This window comes from Pomacea canaliculata, linkage group LG7 (assembly GCF_003073045.1).
Source record: "Pomacea canaliculata isolate SZHN2017 linkage group LG7, ASM307304v1, whole genome shotgun sequence".
Taxonomy (NCBI): domain Eukaryota; kingdom Metazoa; phylum Mollusca; class Gastropoda; order Architaenioglossa; family Ampullariidae; genus Pomacea; species Pomacea canaliculata.
This window is the reverse complement of record NC_037596.1, coordinates 25637101-25654019: the sequence shown is the minus strand read 5'-3', so window position 1 is coordinate 25654019 and position 16919 is coordinate 25637101. Positions and strand designations below refer to the sequence as shown.

Below are 16919 nucleotides of genomic sequence, written 5' to 3'. Positions count from 1 at the left end.
TTTTTTTTTCTTAATATCCTTTGTACCAGAATCACTCGCACCAGAAATGTATGTAGAACTCTCACCAAATTCGCACTTTAAAGGACACAGAACAATCAAGTGAAAAGATGCATAAATTAATTGATAATGATGACGACGACGACGATGATGATGATTTTCCTAAAATTGGTTTTTCTTTCACAAAAGGGGAAAAAAAACGAAAAAAGAGCGAAGGAACGAACGAGAGAAAGAAACGGTACTGAGCCGAGGTTAACACAAAGACGTTTGATACCTTGACCAGCCAAAAGAAAAAAAAAAGGTCTACATCCGGGCTAGTGATGAGACAGACACCAATTGGCATACCTGTTAGTAACACACAGCTTTGTAGTGCCATTAGTGCTAGTGACGTACGGGTCGGTGACGCACGCGCACACTCAGACACACACCGGTGAGATGCATGCTGGGAATCTTTCGTCTTCCGAACATGATGGTGACGCTGCAATGACGTACACTCTAGTGACAGCGTTTAACGCACACATATCGGTGACGCACGTTCAGGTGACGCGCATGCCTGTAACGTGTGAACACATCTGCACGCGCTCTCGCCCGTTTTTTAATGTTTCGCGCTTGCATCTGCTCTCGCGTACATAAATAACTACTTAATTGCATGTTTGCGTATTGGCTAGATTTGTTGGCTTTTTTTGTGGCCGTTGTTACGCCTTTGCAGGCACGCACGTGCATCTTGTTATGCCCACAATCCTTCATTCCTTCGTTCCTGTCGCCCGAGTGCCAGCAAAAACGCTCTCTATTCCCCTTAACAAGATCGCGAGGCATTTATGCGCGTGCACGGCTGGGTAGGCAGCAGGCACCACCGCATGCTCACCAGCAGACTTCACCACAGTTTGCAGCAGACGACAGAAGATTGAAGACGGGTGGGTCGCGGACTGCAGATGCAACATGTACCTGTACCCTTCTGGAGGAGGATGAGGAGAAGGGGGAAAGGGTGTTGAACCGTGGCGAGCCTGGTGATAATCTGCTGTTTGCACTCGGTCAGGTCTCCAAGTTGTAGCTGCAGCTGCACGTCGTCTTCATGTCGGCGCGATGCTCACACTCTCCTCCTTTGTTCTGTCGAGTGATGCTTTACGATCGTTTGCTGCAGCTTCGACATCGGAAGAATTAATGAAGGCGATGTGGCATGTCAGATGGTTGATAGATGACTTTTATTTATTAAGGAATCAGTTTGTTGATGAAAGAAAATTTTAATCATAAGAGTTTTATCATTGAAAACTACTTACGCGCAGTTTGTCCCTCCTTTTTTGTGTCTGTCTGCTTACACGTGAAAGTGTAAAAGTTTTTACTCAAAACAAAAATAAAGCATACAGAAATGTGTGGGAAATATTTCAAAGGACTTTTTTTGTTTGCTGATTTTTTTATGCAGTCCAGTTTTCGTAGAAAAAGTTGGAAACATTTGGCACTCAAGTATCCAACTGATAAATGGTGAAACTTCTAGGATGAGTTTGCTTAAAGACGATGATTTTCGTCACCCGAAGAAAACACACATAACACGCGCAGACTTCACACACACACACAATGAGCACTTTTGACCACGCAGGGATGAAAAGGAAGGAAGGACGAAGGAGTAAGATGATTGTAGAACCACAAAATATAAACAAAATGGCGAGTAACAAGCCAGAAAACCTGCCCCTAGTCCCTTCTTCGGCGCGGATTTGCCGGAAAACTTCGCCATCCGCAAGAAGTCACCACAGAGGAAGCCCATGCCCTCGGGACTCGCCCAGCTTCCTCCATCGTCCTCTTCCCTTCCCTGCCGCCAAGGCGCGTGCCGGTGGATGGGCTGCTGCCGCTCGCGGTAAGATGCGGAGCGCGGAGAGCGCGAGGAGCGGCAGAGGCGAGGAACATGAGTGGCTGTTGTGTTTGGAAATAAACACTCTGGCAGCGAGCTATGGTAGATTTATTTACGGCGGAGCCAAATTTGTTGTTCCTTGGGTTTTTTTCTCTCTCCCTCTTTTTCTCTCTCTCTGCTACTCTTTCTTTGCGGACTTTCCGACTTTTCCATGTCGTCGTGAGCTGTACGCAGGCTGTCATTGCTTTATCTTCATTCATGTTCGTACTGATGTCAATTTTTTCTGTCTTTCTCTCTCTGTACTATTTTCCTTCCTGTTAAATATTTATTTCTAATACAAGATCTTTTGAATTTCTTTAAGAAAGCAAAAAAAAAAAAAAAACAAACAAAAACAAAAAAAACCCCAAAAAAACACAACAAAACAAACAAAAACAAAACAAACAAAAAACCGAAGAAACAAGAAAAAAAATCAGGAGGATACTTTTTTTTTTCCAAATTAAGAAAAAAATTATGACAAACATTCGCGAATTGAACCCATCACATCCATCACGGTAAAACTCGTTAGAGGTGATTGTTCTGTTCACTCGACGACAACCAGTGCCATCAAGTGATCTATTAATAGACCCTCCCCCTCCCCACCCTACCATCGCATAACAAACCCCTCTCTTGAACTTTCGCACTCCCACGACCCTCATTTCTTACGTTGCGAGGGCAGACCCCAAGCATCTCGTTTCTATTGTCTTCCGACGAGTCGCATGGTGGGGATGGGGAGATGGGTGTGGGAGGAAAGGGGAGAGGGCTTGCAGAAGTCTGCCAGTGAGTGAGTCACGTTCACGGGACACCTCGTCTGTCACCTTCATTACACGGCGAGCTTGCATAAGGCGGGGTGGGTATGACTGGCATCTTAGATGATCCAGTCCTCGGGCCCTCCTCCTCTTCTCCTGCTGCTGGTCTGGCATCAAAAGCTCGCCGTTATCCTCCATCGGCTTCAGGAGGATGCTGAACTCTGGCGCTGCCTCGTTGTGGTTATGAGAGGTTAAGACGTGGTCTGTCGACAGGGTATCATCGTGTTTTCTCCTCCTTTTATTTGTTCTTCTTCACCTGATCCTTTTTGTTCATCTCTACCCGCCTTCTTCACCTGACCGATATTAATGAGCGGATGGAGGTATAAATGATCCTCACAAGGACACTCATGCACCCTGATATCCTACTCATCCCTTCCACCCCGACCCCGGCTTCCCTCCCCTCTCCACAATTATTTGGCGGTTTTCACGCGAAAACTTTCTCCATCGCTCGTTTCATTCCCACATTTTTGACCAGCTGCGGTTACCATAGTCCACAACATTGTCTGGGTTCCCATTCGTGTGCAGGTCCTGACAGTTTCTATCAGAACATCCGTCTTGCGAGCTGGGCTGTCGAGAACATTCTATGTTAGTGTCAGAAGCCAAGACAATCAGCTTTTCTCTAATGCTATTCGAGATAGGTCTGGGGGATGTGGAGGGCAGGGGGGAGATATAATGGCTGCAGTCAGATATGGCACAGGCTGTTGACAGTCGAAAGTCACTCTAAATCTCTCTTGAGTTTTCGTTGTCAGTGCCAGGACTGATAAACACTGTTTACTGTCCCAGGACATGACGGGAGAGCATGCGTAAACAAAAAATAAAACCGTGTTGTCGGGCGCAAGAATACCTTACTTTTCGGAATATTTGCGCGAGGAACCCAGTGTTGCGAAGGGGGTAGTCAGGCCGAAGATGGCCCACCCGTGTGGAACAGCATGCACCTGTTGCCCAAACTGTTGAAGAGATACACGATTACTTGCTAGGCTGGAGAATGTATGACAACGAGGCAAGGGACCCTCCTTTCAAAAAAAACAAAAACAAAAAACAAAAAACAAAAAACAAACCAAAAAACCCCAACAAAACAATAACAACTAACAAACAAAAAACAAGAGAAAAAAAATAACCCCAATAAAACACACCTACAAAAACAAAAAAACAAAAAAAAGAAGAAAAGAAAAGAAGAAGAAGAAGTAAAAGCTGGACCCTGGAAAAGTGGGGTCTCTCACTTCTTAACGACAAAAAGATTACGAAATCATCGGGATTTTTTGTGTCCTCAGAAACCTGAACTGGGATGAGTCTGGGAGGTTTTCGCAGACCCATCCTGTATGTGAAATGTCTGCCAGAACTAATAAACAAAAAAATTACCTTATTCCATCTCTTCCTTCCTTCCCTCCCTCTCCCGCCAACAGCACTTCTGACCACACAGGTTTTCCCGTCCAATCAAATTCCTAATTAGGTTCGAATCCTAGACAGTGAGTAAGATGGGTTTTTTCGCTACAAATGGAGAAATTATTAAAGCCACATGTCAGTTGTTGACAGCAGCGGCTTTCATATCGTTTGGACCGTGAAATAATTCGGAATTTGACAGGTAATGGAGCTTACTGTCCAAACTGCTCCCACTTGAGGCTTGTTTTCGGGCCAATGGCTCGTGTCTGGGTTTTTCCCATCATGCATCACGCAGATCGATGAGGTGCCAGGGGAGATGCCGAAAGTGATCTTATCACAGAAAATTCCAGAAATATTTCTTCCCTGAGAAAAAATAAAATGGTATTTTGATCGATTCTAACTTTTTTTTTTTTTTTTAAATCTTTTGAGTTTTTGAGTTCTTCTAAGGTTTTCATTTGAGTTCTTCGGAGTTTCGAAGTATTTTTTTTTTTTATTTCAACATCGCATGCACGCATTAGTAACTGTCATTGAGTAGACGTTATTTATTGCTAATGTTTGGAATGTGATCAGAAATAGTTGATAGTAAGGAAAGTAGAGGAATGTCACGTGGGCGCGCTCCCACACACAAATCTCTTTTTTTTTCAACTCTTTGGTTTTTTTAATATTTTGAAGACGTTGATGCTAATCGTAAGTGTCTTGTAGATAACTGCAAGCTTGTGTGTGAAATTAGGAATATAATACACTGTTATTCACTGGCTGATCTGACCATAATGTGCCAAGCCACCCGGTAAAACCGTTCACTCTAGCTTTCTCTCACTCTCTTTGTTGTTTTTTTTTATCCTTCTTGATAACAATGGTTTATATAGACCGATAAAGAATTTCTTTTTTTATTTAGACAAAATAACATAATTCACACATATCCCTTAACGCACCAAAAAATATTAGCACTTATTGTGACATGGTAGGACATTTCTTGTTTGGCTTCACGAGCACAGTATGTTGAAGGGTGGGTGGGAAACATTCGATCATCATCTTGGTTTACAGAATCCACAAAGGCGGTAAAAAGTCGAACCAACCACAGAAATCAGTGAAGAGGGAGAGAGAACGAGGGGAGAAAAAAAGGAAGACTAAAAAATGAGATGATGGAGGGTAGCTCGAGGAGCTACTGAGTGGTAGAAAGAAAATCTACCCAATATCAACACCTAACCATCGTCGGATCATTTCACTCCGCTCCTTTTTTTTTAAAAAAAACACTTGTTGTGTCATTCAAATTCCCTGAATGTTAAAAGTAAGACATGCTTCTTAACGACCACCCTGTACATTTTTTCCCCGCTACCGATTATTTCCCATTTGTCCGCAGTTGTATTACGGGAGCTAACCAGTTGTTGCCCAGAAGTTGAGCTGTATTTTGTTTACCTCCCTTTTTCCCCTTTGTAATGCCTTCTGCGCTCTCGTGTCCATTGGGTCTCATGTTAGGCCCGATAATTACAGATTTAAATGCCATCAACATTGGGAATATCTTCCAGAGAACATGCCTAAAAAAAGACATTTTCTTTCGCTGCGACTGGCAGCGTGAATCAGGTGGTCTGAGTGACGAGAACATCAGCGATGCATGCTTCGTGGTCCAGTCCACTGCTTTTGCTTGTTTCGAGAGGTTAGGTCTCTGGAGAAGCTGTTCTTGATGTCATCAGCATTGTTACACCAACTCAACTCTGCTTGTGTCAATAACCGGGGTGGCTGTACCAGCCCTGTGGGCATTTCTCCTACAGCCCATGCCGCGGCAATTATGTCGAGGACTGAACGATGCCATGTTCACTGCTACCTCCGCGCCAGCCCTCTGGCTCCAGACTTCCATTTTATTTCTCAACACCTTGCGAGCACTGACTGACCTTTGTCCGATGGACCACTCACGAACCGCCTTTACCAGCCCTCGCTAGGCAGGTCGTCGGGGACGATGGGTCTTGCGAAGTCGTTGTTGTCGTCGCGAGTTCTTGGAGGTTTTGAAGGCACCGAGTCCTTCAGGGTGGAGACTTCAGACATAACTATGCACGTTAAAAAAAAAAAATATAAAAATAATCCGAAAAGCAACAGTAGGTTAGTTGGTGAAATATTAAAAGGGTCGATGACAGAAAACAGAATTTTGGACTCGCTACAAAACAAAAAAAAAAATTATGTCGGAGTGTTCGTGCTGCTTGTTGACAAGAGCTAGTTAGAGAAGGTGTTGTGAGGAAATAAGTACAAGAGTTACAAAAGCCAACAGTGTGTTTGGGAGGAGGGGTTTAGGGGTAAACAAACAGCAAAGGACGGTGGGGGAAAATAATGGGCTTGCGTGCGGAAGTAGTTAAGGCCCGATAGGTGTCGTATGCGGTCACATGACATTTATACCTCTACCAACACCTTTCCGATTCTGCCTCCACGCCCTCCCCTTACACCAGTCTCTCGCCACCCCCTACTCCTCACTGCGATTCCCCCTCTCCCTTGTGTTTCTCTACCGCTGGCAGCTGTGTGCTGGTGTGGTGACCTTTCGCAGGACTGATACAATATACATACCAGTCATAGTTGTGCGGCTTGTGGCATCTCCTTCCACCTCACAGCCTTTTTCAGTAGTTTTAAAGCGACAAGAGAATGTGTTTTGACCAAGCAATTGTGTTCGCGCGCGCGCATTTTTACCTATCTGAAGGTATCTTTAACTGACCGTTCTAATTCCCTCCATAAATAATATTAGTCGAGCGCTTTGTCATTTTTAATATACGAGAGGATTAAAAAAGAGAGGGTCAATTATTACCTTAGTACAAACTCAGAAACAATTGCAGTTCCAATTAAATCCCAGATGTTCAAATCTCTCTTACACCAGCTGTATTTTTCTTCTCTTTTTTTTTTATTTTCTGTTCGCCTCTCCAGTGCAGCAAGTCGTTATCAGTGCAAACGAGATCATCGGTGACATAAGTTGTCGGTCGTCATCGCTATAAAACAGAAAATCTCAACACCAAAGCATGTAGGTAGATAAATATTCAAACCGTGTTTGTATTTATAGATTTCAGGGGGAATGCACTCTGTGTGTAATGGCGTGAGTGAAAGATTTATGAGCGCCCTTTAAGAGTCTGCTCTCGGGACGCCATCTGTTGGCGAGATTAATTCTGCGCCGTGATTACAAATATCAGACGGAGATCCACGTGGACTTGCAGGGTGCATCGGGCTTCAGCCACGCGCGCACGCGCCATCGGTGTGGGTTGCAAAATGGCGACGCATGCACTCGGAGCATCCAATCCCCGAGGGTCAAAGCCGAGGCAAAGGAGGTGTTTGAAAATGTCAGATCAAAGATAAGATTGCAGCTGCACATCCGCCTGACAGGAAGACAGACCCCTGGGGGCCTCTCCGCGGGCAGGTGTTGCCCGGATGTCCGTGTGCGCACCCGTATTTCGTTTCTCTTGACTTTCACTGAAATGTTTCGAAACGCGAGACGTGAAGATCTGTCGAGGGTGCTAACATATATACCCGTGCTTATAAGAACAACAAATATACACACGCGGGCCAAACGAAAAGAAACGTTAATTTTGACTTACAAGTGAAATTTATGAAATACCCGCTTAATACCATAAAATGCGTATGTTTCATGTTTATAATAGCCTCGCATACTTACCACCCCACGTACATACATCCTCACAGATACATAATCATACCCTGACCATATGCCTTCAAGCTTGATGGTAAACAAAAATAGACACTGTGGGATATACCAAACTATTTGACATCCTCACGTCTGAGCCCACGACTTTGGAGCATAATTGGTTGCTGGTTCGAAACCCTGGTTAGGTGTGATTGACAAAACTCTTCCCCTACTCTCTCTCTCCTCCGTAGCTCTTTCTTGTCCATTCAGTGCAACGTGGCATATGATCTGTCAGGAACTGTAAGGGTTGGTCTCTTCCACACGCCTCGCCTCTAGACACGATGAACCACTCACAGTTTGCCTCCTCTTAATGGCCTCAAGTGGGCACGTCTCACGTGATTGCCAGACCTTCGAAGACACTTTGGAACCGCATGTCCTGGCAGCAGCGGGTTCAAGTCACGTGTCATCTTCTTTGGTCACGTGGTGATACGTGACCCAATACACCTTCCCCACCTTTGACGAACAAGCGGTTAGCCTGGAAGGTTCTCGAAGCGCATACCAAAGATCGAGGAAACTCCATACATTCCTCTCGGTGCTCGTTTTATTAACTGGACCAAAGTCGGCGCCTTTGAAGTTTGTGTAACATGCAGATTCGGTTCCTTTAAACTTACATAATCTAATCAGCCGCGAGGGCTTGGGGGGGGGGGGGGGGGTAAGCAAGGGGATTCGCAGTTGGGGAGGAAATAAAAATGACGGACTCTGACAGCGGATGGAGGGATTTGTGCCGGGGCGGGTGGGTAGGTGACAGATAGCGGGATGGAGGGATGGTACGTGAAGAGTTTGCTCGTGGCTCGGGAGAGAGGATTTCTGATTATGTTAGTACACTAATGGTAGACAGTTATGAAATAAGACATACACAAACATAAACGTAAGGACAGGCATACAGGTAACGCCATATACAAATCAAAGACATACAACATAGATATTTATACACCACAGCTACTGGACAGTACTGCCTTGTGTTCTGACAGCTCCAGGTTCGTTTCCGCAGGTGTCCTTTTTACGTGAGGAGCCGACACGATGAGAGGAGTGTAGGTGAGAGATTCAAGGGACCACAGGCTCAACCTCATCTACCTCAGCAGCCCCACCGTCACCCCGGGTGGAGCTAGCAGGACCAGGGGAACGCTTCTTTGGGCGGTCTGGCACCGTCACTAGAGTCTTACAGGCAGCAAGCAGACCACACACCCTCTCCTCCCCGCATTTTCTGCAGGTGAGTTGATGCTGAGTATTTTTTATTTTCATTGTTAATAAAATAATTATAAACAACAAAAACAGCAACAACAACAACTACTTGCCTATCAAACAGTACTGGGTACTTTATTTGTCGGACTGCGCAGTGGAGTTGTGAAGAGGAATTGCCTTAAGTTCTACCTTCCATACACCGTGACTTAGACACAGTGAACCACTTACTGACCCTACTAGGCTGTGGGAAACGTTTTTGAGTTGAGTGAACTTTGTAATCGAGAGAACTCTTGAGCGTGCGCGCATAAATTAAACTGTCGTTTGTTAGTTCTGCATGAAGTTGATCCGAGAACCTTTACCCACGCCCCAAACTCTGACACAAACATGGAAAACAAATTTTTTTAATGCGCCAATCTTCAGTGAAAAGGAAAAGTTAGAAGATGCGGTCACACGTAGCATATACGCGGGTTAATTTACCGCCTCACACCATCGCTGTCCGTGATTTAGTCCCGACAACTCCGCCTGACGCCGCACTACTTTTTCCTGCGCCAATCTTAATGCGCCTTTAATGAACTCCTTGCGCTGATAGGCGGCGGAGGAGCCAGCGCCGTTGAGAGGCCGGCCAGTCACTGGGAGACGGTTTATGGCTCGCCAGTCCGGACGCCGGGGTGGAAAATATGGCCGAGTTTGGTGCCACTGTGACTCTACGTCATCGCAGCTTGCGATAAGCTATGACAGCGCCGGCTGTTCCGCTATCTACCGGGACTGGGGTCAAGACTGCGGCAGATACCTAGCTGCTCACAGTATATATATATTTTTTCCCCAGCTCATATTTGCCACTGACCTGTTCTACGCATGCGCGAACAGCTAAATAACCTCGAACTTCACACTGGTCAACAATTGTACCCGGAATGAAAGAATCACACACTCTCTGCAAAACAACAAAATAATAATTAAAAAACCACGTATATATACAAAAAAAAAAAAAAAAAAAAAGAAGAAGAAAAAATTGAACCTGCTGAGAAGCTTTTGTTGTGTCCAGTTTTATAGCGGTCACTAGTTAATAAGCTGTTTGAAATACTGCGTTTTGATTGGACACCGCCAAACGAGTCATCAAAGGACAGACAAGCGTGGCGAAACTTTGGAGGAAGGGGAGGTAAGAGGCAATACACGGATGCGACTTGTGAGCTGAGCAAGGAAACGGAGCACAATGGCCGAAAGATACCCGTATACTCTCATTCGGGGTAGAAGTCGGGTTGGGGTAGAACGATGCAAAAAGCCAGACTCACCTGATGATAAAAACTTCTTAACTCCGCCAGCGAATGTTGAAGTTCAAGGCAAAATTATAGGATGGGAGATGAAGGTTGATAATAAATAATAATTGACAATATTTATATAAACATGTTTTACAACGGTTGATAATCCGGATGTTGTTGTCGGAGGTGGAGTGTGAAAGACAACTTCCTGTTGATATTTTAAATAAAAACAACAGCTTGAATTAGCTGAAGTTGTGATTGTATCAGCCTTTCAGTGGTGGTTTAAATCCACATTAAGACCAGAATCTCCTGAGACCCTTAGCCGCCCTCCAGAACTATTTCCAGCTATCTGTCCTTGATTTAAAGTTCTGAGAGCAGCGACTGCGAGCGTGTAAATCGGGTTAGCGCCCCTGCTTGGCGTTGGCAACCAGCTGTAGGCGCAGATAAGGGGCGTAATTCACGCAGACGGTGGAGGTGATGACGGTGAGAAAAAGACGGCGAGGACTAGTGGTCGACGGCGTGGGTGGAGAGTACAGTTGGGTGGATGGGGGGACATGCTCGTGTTGTAAGGGAGGAGACTTGAATCTTCGGCACTGTGGATGGGAATGGCAGTCCATCTGTATATCTGTTCGTCCGTCGTTCTGTACGATCAGTGCGTACGGACAAATAAATGTAGGAATGGACCTCCTGAGCTCGCACACACACACAAAAGAGACAGGTGTACATTACGGACACGATAGACAGGATGAGAGTGAGCGAGAGGCAGACAGGACATAAGAAAGAAATAGAGGAACACGAGCGACGGAGACGGAACAAAGACACGAAAGAGATAGAAAGCAAGAGAAACACGAAAAACAAGCAAAAGACAGACATGACATGAAAGAAATGCATGTAAGAGTCCTGCAGTCCACGACAGATGACAGTAGTTCTCAGCACTCCCTGGGCTTGTTCGAGGGACAACGATGAACCAAGACATTCAGGAACCACACCCGTATCCTTTCTGTCTAATGACACTATCTCCCCCTCCACCCCAACAAAAAACAACAAAAACAACCAACCTCCCCAACCCTTCCCCCAGGTTGTACACAACTACCTGCACCTGACGGATGATAGTATCAAGTCTCCCCCTCCCCTTCTCCCTTTCTTCTTTATCCTACCCCCGCACGAATTCCTGGTGGTGATTGTGTTGAGCATACGGCCTCGGCAAAGCGAGGGTTTACCTGCGAGATGGCGAACATGGCTACAATTACAGGAGCTGAAGCTCCAGCGCCTTTTAACTCTCACTGGGGGGACGATCGGTTATTCACTCTTAATGAGGCATAGTTCCCCTCCAGGATGACGCCTTAGTCCCACCATTTTTCCCTCCATGACCCCTTACCCGTCCTCCCTTCAATCTAACCCACGTGCAACACCTTTCCACCCCGGCTGTACCCTCACACCTTTCTTCTACCCTGCATCACATCATCATTTGTGGAGTCATTGAAACAGCAAGCTTTGCACCTTCAGGTCTTTGTTGGTTGTTCGCTCCACATACCCGGATTACCGAGTAGTAAGAACGCTGGTATCTAAACCTGGTGGCCGCAGGTTCGATACCCGTGTGCCGCAACCAATCGACCCAGATTGGGATGGGATACGTGACATCATTATGATCTGTGCACCTTTTATCATCTAAGAGAAGACAGAAAAACCATTTTGTTCTATACAAACTTCTTTTTCAGTAAGACCGTCACTGTAGGTGACTAATTGATATAAAAGTCACACACATCGATGTAAGGTATCACGACATGTCATAGAAACTTAACTAACCCATTGTAAAGACATCGTTGATAAGAGTCGCTGAAAGGCGAGTAAAGGGACGTAAACTGAACAGAAAAGGAGTTGCATCCCTTAGATTGAGCTTTTTACACACTCCTCAGTCATGGTCTGAGCATGAAATCCTCCGAGTGTCCCAAGGTCCAATTGTACTGGCAAAAAAGTTTGGACTGAGCTCAGTATATTCCTAACCGTCGCTGTAATATATCATTGGTTTCCTGTGATCATGGCGCATAATTATGGGTAATTTGGTCAACGGTTTGAACCCTGATAAGAAGAAGAAGAACCTTGGGGAACTATGTTACTCAGCATTCCGTGGATTACCCCTCAGTCTGGCAGAAATATCCCGACGTAGACAGGGTGGGTTTATGAGGGTCGGGTGAGGTATGGAGTAAAGCCGGGTGTGTGTTGGGATCGGGTGGGGTGGGGGAGTTTGGTGAAGACAAAATTTCACTTCTGATTGTTAGCAGACACACAGTGTTGGGAGGGAGGATTTGGGGGTGTGGTAGGCGAAACAACTAGCTTGAAAGTGGAGAGCAAGGGATGTTGAAACCGAGACCGTGGTGTCTTTGTGGGGTGTGCTTGAGATGGAGGACAGACCGCACTGCCCTTTCACCCAGCGGATTATGGCAGCGGCAGACAGGGTCAGTGCTCGAGGAAGACGTTCGGGTTTGAAACTGAGCAGACTGAAGTGCAAAGCTGGAAAACCCTTGTCATCAATTCTCTCTCACGTACCCGGAATCAATTCCCCCTCTCATGTCTCAAGAGGAATGGGGAGAACAGAAAATCTCACAATCCGCCGTGGAAGCGGACAGCCGACTGGTTAGAGAAGTGGCATCCGAAACTGGAGGCCAGCGGTTCCATACCCACGTGGTGAAGAGAACTATTGACTGGTTACCTAACTCTGTAAAGTCAGAGATCTGCCTATGTATGTCTATCCCAGTCTATTCATATCTCGGCTCCGACACACAGCTTTTTTCTGAATATGATATCTATTTACAGGGTTGACCATTTGTTGGTGGGATAGCTAAACATTTATTATTATTATTTATAAGTCGTAGATAAGTTTCGCAACATACTTTTCGTTCAGGCGTACGCTTCATTCTTCATTGACTGAAAATCTTTATTGTCTGGGGAAAGATAATCTACAACAAGAGTTTTCTCCCTTGCCAGTCATAAACCGATCAGTCATCGTCACTCGTCGACCGCATGTTGGTGTGAAGTCACGTGACCCGGGAGGCTCGGCAGGTTCAGCGGAGCAGCAGAAGCCGCGTGAACTTGTAACGAGAGCCTGACGAGAGGTTTTTCCGGGTCACAGACTCAGTCAGCACTTTGCGTACTGACGTGTGATGAACATCCGGTCATGGGTCATAGGTCATGTCCCCCTTCCTCTCACCAAAAAAGCGTCCTCATGATGTGCGCGCTGTCGGAGACAAACATGGTGGAGGACTACAGTTGACTCCTGTCAGAGGTGAAGCCGGTTCTTTTTGAATTGTCACATTGTACGAAGTTCAAAAGTCACAATGAGCTTATTCGTTCTCTCCTCGTTCTCTCCCCCGGGCTCGTCCGTTCTTTGTTCGTTCAGTCTGTTGTGTTTGTGTGCGCACCGTGTTTGTGTTTGAAAGGTGAACTACTTTATATCCTTCCTCACAAGAAAAAAAAAAAAAAAAATAAAATAAAATATACATGACACTTCTGTTTGTGCAGCTTTACACTTTTTACCCGAAAAGTCCCTCCGGGCATAAAAAAAAACAGACAAGTCACAAGCATTCATCCCAAAACTGCCTCCACCCCTTCCTTTTACGAAAGAACATTTGGTTTTTGTTAATGTAAGATCCCAGACATGTATCCAATAATTTCCGCTTCGTTTTCTGCAACTGAGGACAGGTGGCTCGAGACCTGTAGGCAGGTAAACAGCTAACAAGTTACAGATAACTTTGCACCTCGCAACCTTTTTTATTGAAAACAAACTAATTTTATTGAGGACATAAAAGGTGGTTTTTCTTACTTACGGAGACAGTATCCACTGGGTGGGCAGCAATGGGTATCGTTTGATGTCAGGGCAGAAACGGGTATTGCTACAAGTTTTACATACCTGAATGAAATCGTGAACTTGGGAATTCACAAAGACCACAGGTAATCGCTGCCAAAAAAGCTGGAACTTTCCACTACAGAGAGGGTACATTTCCCCACCCCATCCTTCTACGATCATCACCAGGTGTCGTGGAGAGGTGTTTGTGTAAGGGGGAGGTCATTGAGGAAACGGAGGGTTGGAGAAATCTTTAGTTTTTCATCCCTTCTCCTTCCTCCACTCCCGTTTTGTCCTGGTTAAACTTCTCAACCGCCACATCTTCCCACAATTCCTCTTCAATGTCCTGACCGAGTGGTACGCCTATTTCATCAGGGGGTAACGGGATGCAGCCAAGCGAACAGCCAAATTGCGAATCCATCAATTGCGTCTCCTCCCTTTGCTGCTAATGACTTTTTTCGTCCACCTCGCTGCTCTGGGCCGGCTTTCATCCTTTTGTGCTGCCGTCCTAACTCGGGTTTTCAGGCCTGTTGAACCCGCTCTCCAAATGAGAGGTGGTTTTGGGAAAGACCGAGCCTTTACGGGACAATTTCTCCCTCCTACCCTCCGAAATTCCCTTTGCTCCTCCCTCCAGTATGTCCCTCGTTTTCTTGTCTCCTTCAGCCTCGGTCTGATTGCACAAACACACACACGGATACAGAAATTACAAACAAAATAACCTTGTTTACTATGCAGAAAGCATTAAGTGCAAATGATAAGAGAATTTTTTTGAATCATGAATAATATAAAATCTTGAAAGGTGATTGAAAAAAAAATCGGGATTGGAGTGAGATCCGACAAGTTTCTCTTTGCTCAGACATTAGATGGGGATTTTTTTTCTGACGAACGGATGGGCATTCTTCAGAAAAGATGGACAAATATTGGTCTCAGCTTTTTTAGTAGTAAAGAGGCAGTAGTAAGGTTCATCATTCTTCCTGTAGGTAGGCCAATATCTCACCAATATATCATCTTAATCTTGGAAGTCGAAGGTGGCACGCAAGAGGACTTGCTGTCAGGTGTCGCCTGGCATGATTCGAGTCTGATGAAGATTCTTCGCATAATGACCGACAGGTGCACAAATATCAGTTGGAGCAGGGACGGGAGTGGAAGAGTAGGTTTTTAAATTACAGATGCATTTCACTGGGTCGGAAATTAATGTCTGTCGTTTCTAGTTCTTGTTTGTCGTGTCAGGATGTTTTCTGTGAAGACAGTTTTTATAGATACAAATTATTGGCATCCACAGTTAGTTTTTAGTTTTTAAAAATGGCAGTGGGTTCTCATCGAGCTGCATTTAAATCGTAACTTATTTCAGCAAACCTTGTAAGAAATATGTAAATAAATGTATATATTTACCGCAGTAAATAATTGTGTTTAAACGCGCTCTGTATTGGAGGAAGATGCTTAGTCTTGTTCAGCCCTCTGCCGCCTCCCCTTAAAAAAAATAGAAAAATAAACTGAAACCAACGAAGCTTTTTATTGTTTCTTTTCTTTCCGTCTTTTTTTTTTTTTTTCATTTCAGACTGTTGCTTATGCCGTCTTAATGCCTGTAGGATTCCAGCGGCTGTTAATGTTTGCATCGGGCCCGAAATTCAAACAGTTGTAAAAGTTAATGTCGCGTGACGAACCATGGTCTCCGGTTTTCTCTCTATCCCCTTTACACCCACCCCCTTCCTATCCCGGATCATGGTTGACGGAGGATCATGCCGAATCCATCGATAGAAATATTTATGAACTTTAATGTTTATGAACCTTTCGACACCCCTGAAAATGTCGTTGCGGAAATCCCGGTTCTTGGTGAAAAACCTCTTTGAAGTCCCCGCATCCTGGCTGTGTGACCAATTTATATGTATATATATATCTATAAAAAAATAAATGGTTTGGATACTTGCGGTCTGTCACGCTTCCACCATAACACTAGCTCCACCAAGACGATTGAAAGGTTTACAAAATTAATTTAAATTGTTGAAAACTTCGGTTTTCCTCCTCGCTCCTTTGAAGCCCCTGTCGAAATATTTCATCAAAACGTTGAGAAAGTAGCCAACGCCGCTGGACTTTTCCTCCATAGCGGTGTCATGGGGAGGTTGAAGGGGAGATAATGCTGACGGAGGGGAAAGAATTTGGATCGGGAAAGGAGGAGAATGGGAATCAATCCTAGGTTCGTTTACAGCAGCGGAGCGTGCGATGTTTAATTAATGTTTCCTGTATCGAAGGATTTTTTACTCTTTTTTTTTCTCTCTTTCTTTCTCTCACTCTCTTCCCGCATTAATCCCCCCTTTCTTGTCTGACATCCCTATTCATGGTTGTGGTACAAAGTCCATTCGAAACTGCATCATTATAGGATTGTCTCCCCCTTTTCGAGGAAGCTGTAAGCTTTGGTGACTTAGAAACTACACCAGCATCGGTTGTAAGTCTGTCCCGAGGTCTCACACCGGACAAATCGTTGTATGTTTGCTTACAATGTAAATGCCTGGAACATAGATAAAAATAAATAACCTATCCTATTTACCTTCTTGTTTTCTCTTTACTTAGGTAATTTTCTTCAGCATGCTACAGGGACACACACGCACGCAGACACACATACTCTAAACTGTCTTTGTTTTTGTTGTTGCTGTTTTGTTGTTGTTGTTTTTTTTGTTTTTGTTTTTTTTGGGGGGGGGGGTTGAGTTTGTGGAGTGCAAATTTTGTGGAAGAGATTCGCTTCTCGATAGGGCTAGCCAAGATAGTCACGATTACGTCACGAAGACTGGCGCCCTCGGTCGCTGAGATCTGCAAATGGAGGAATGGGGCACGGAGGAGATGGAGGAGAAGGAGAGGAGGGGTTACGTGGATGACGAGGGGGCAAAAAACGGAGGGCATGGAGTAGATGCAA

General features: G+C 45.0%; 1 protein-coding gene across 1 annotated transcript in view; it reads left to right on the top strand.

The window, feature by feature from the left end:
• LOC112567687 (cell adhesion molecule-related/down-regulated by oncogenes-like) overlaps nt 1-16919 on the top strand; it is a 206065-nt gene that overhangs the window by 29971 nt on the left and 159175 nt on the right. Inside the window, exon 3 of the mRNA XM_025244431.1 lies at nt 8724-8942. The gene's annotated coding sequence lies outside the window, so the exon portion shown is untranslated. The remainder of the gene's footprint in view (nt 1-8723; nt 8943-16919) is intronic.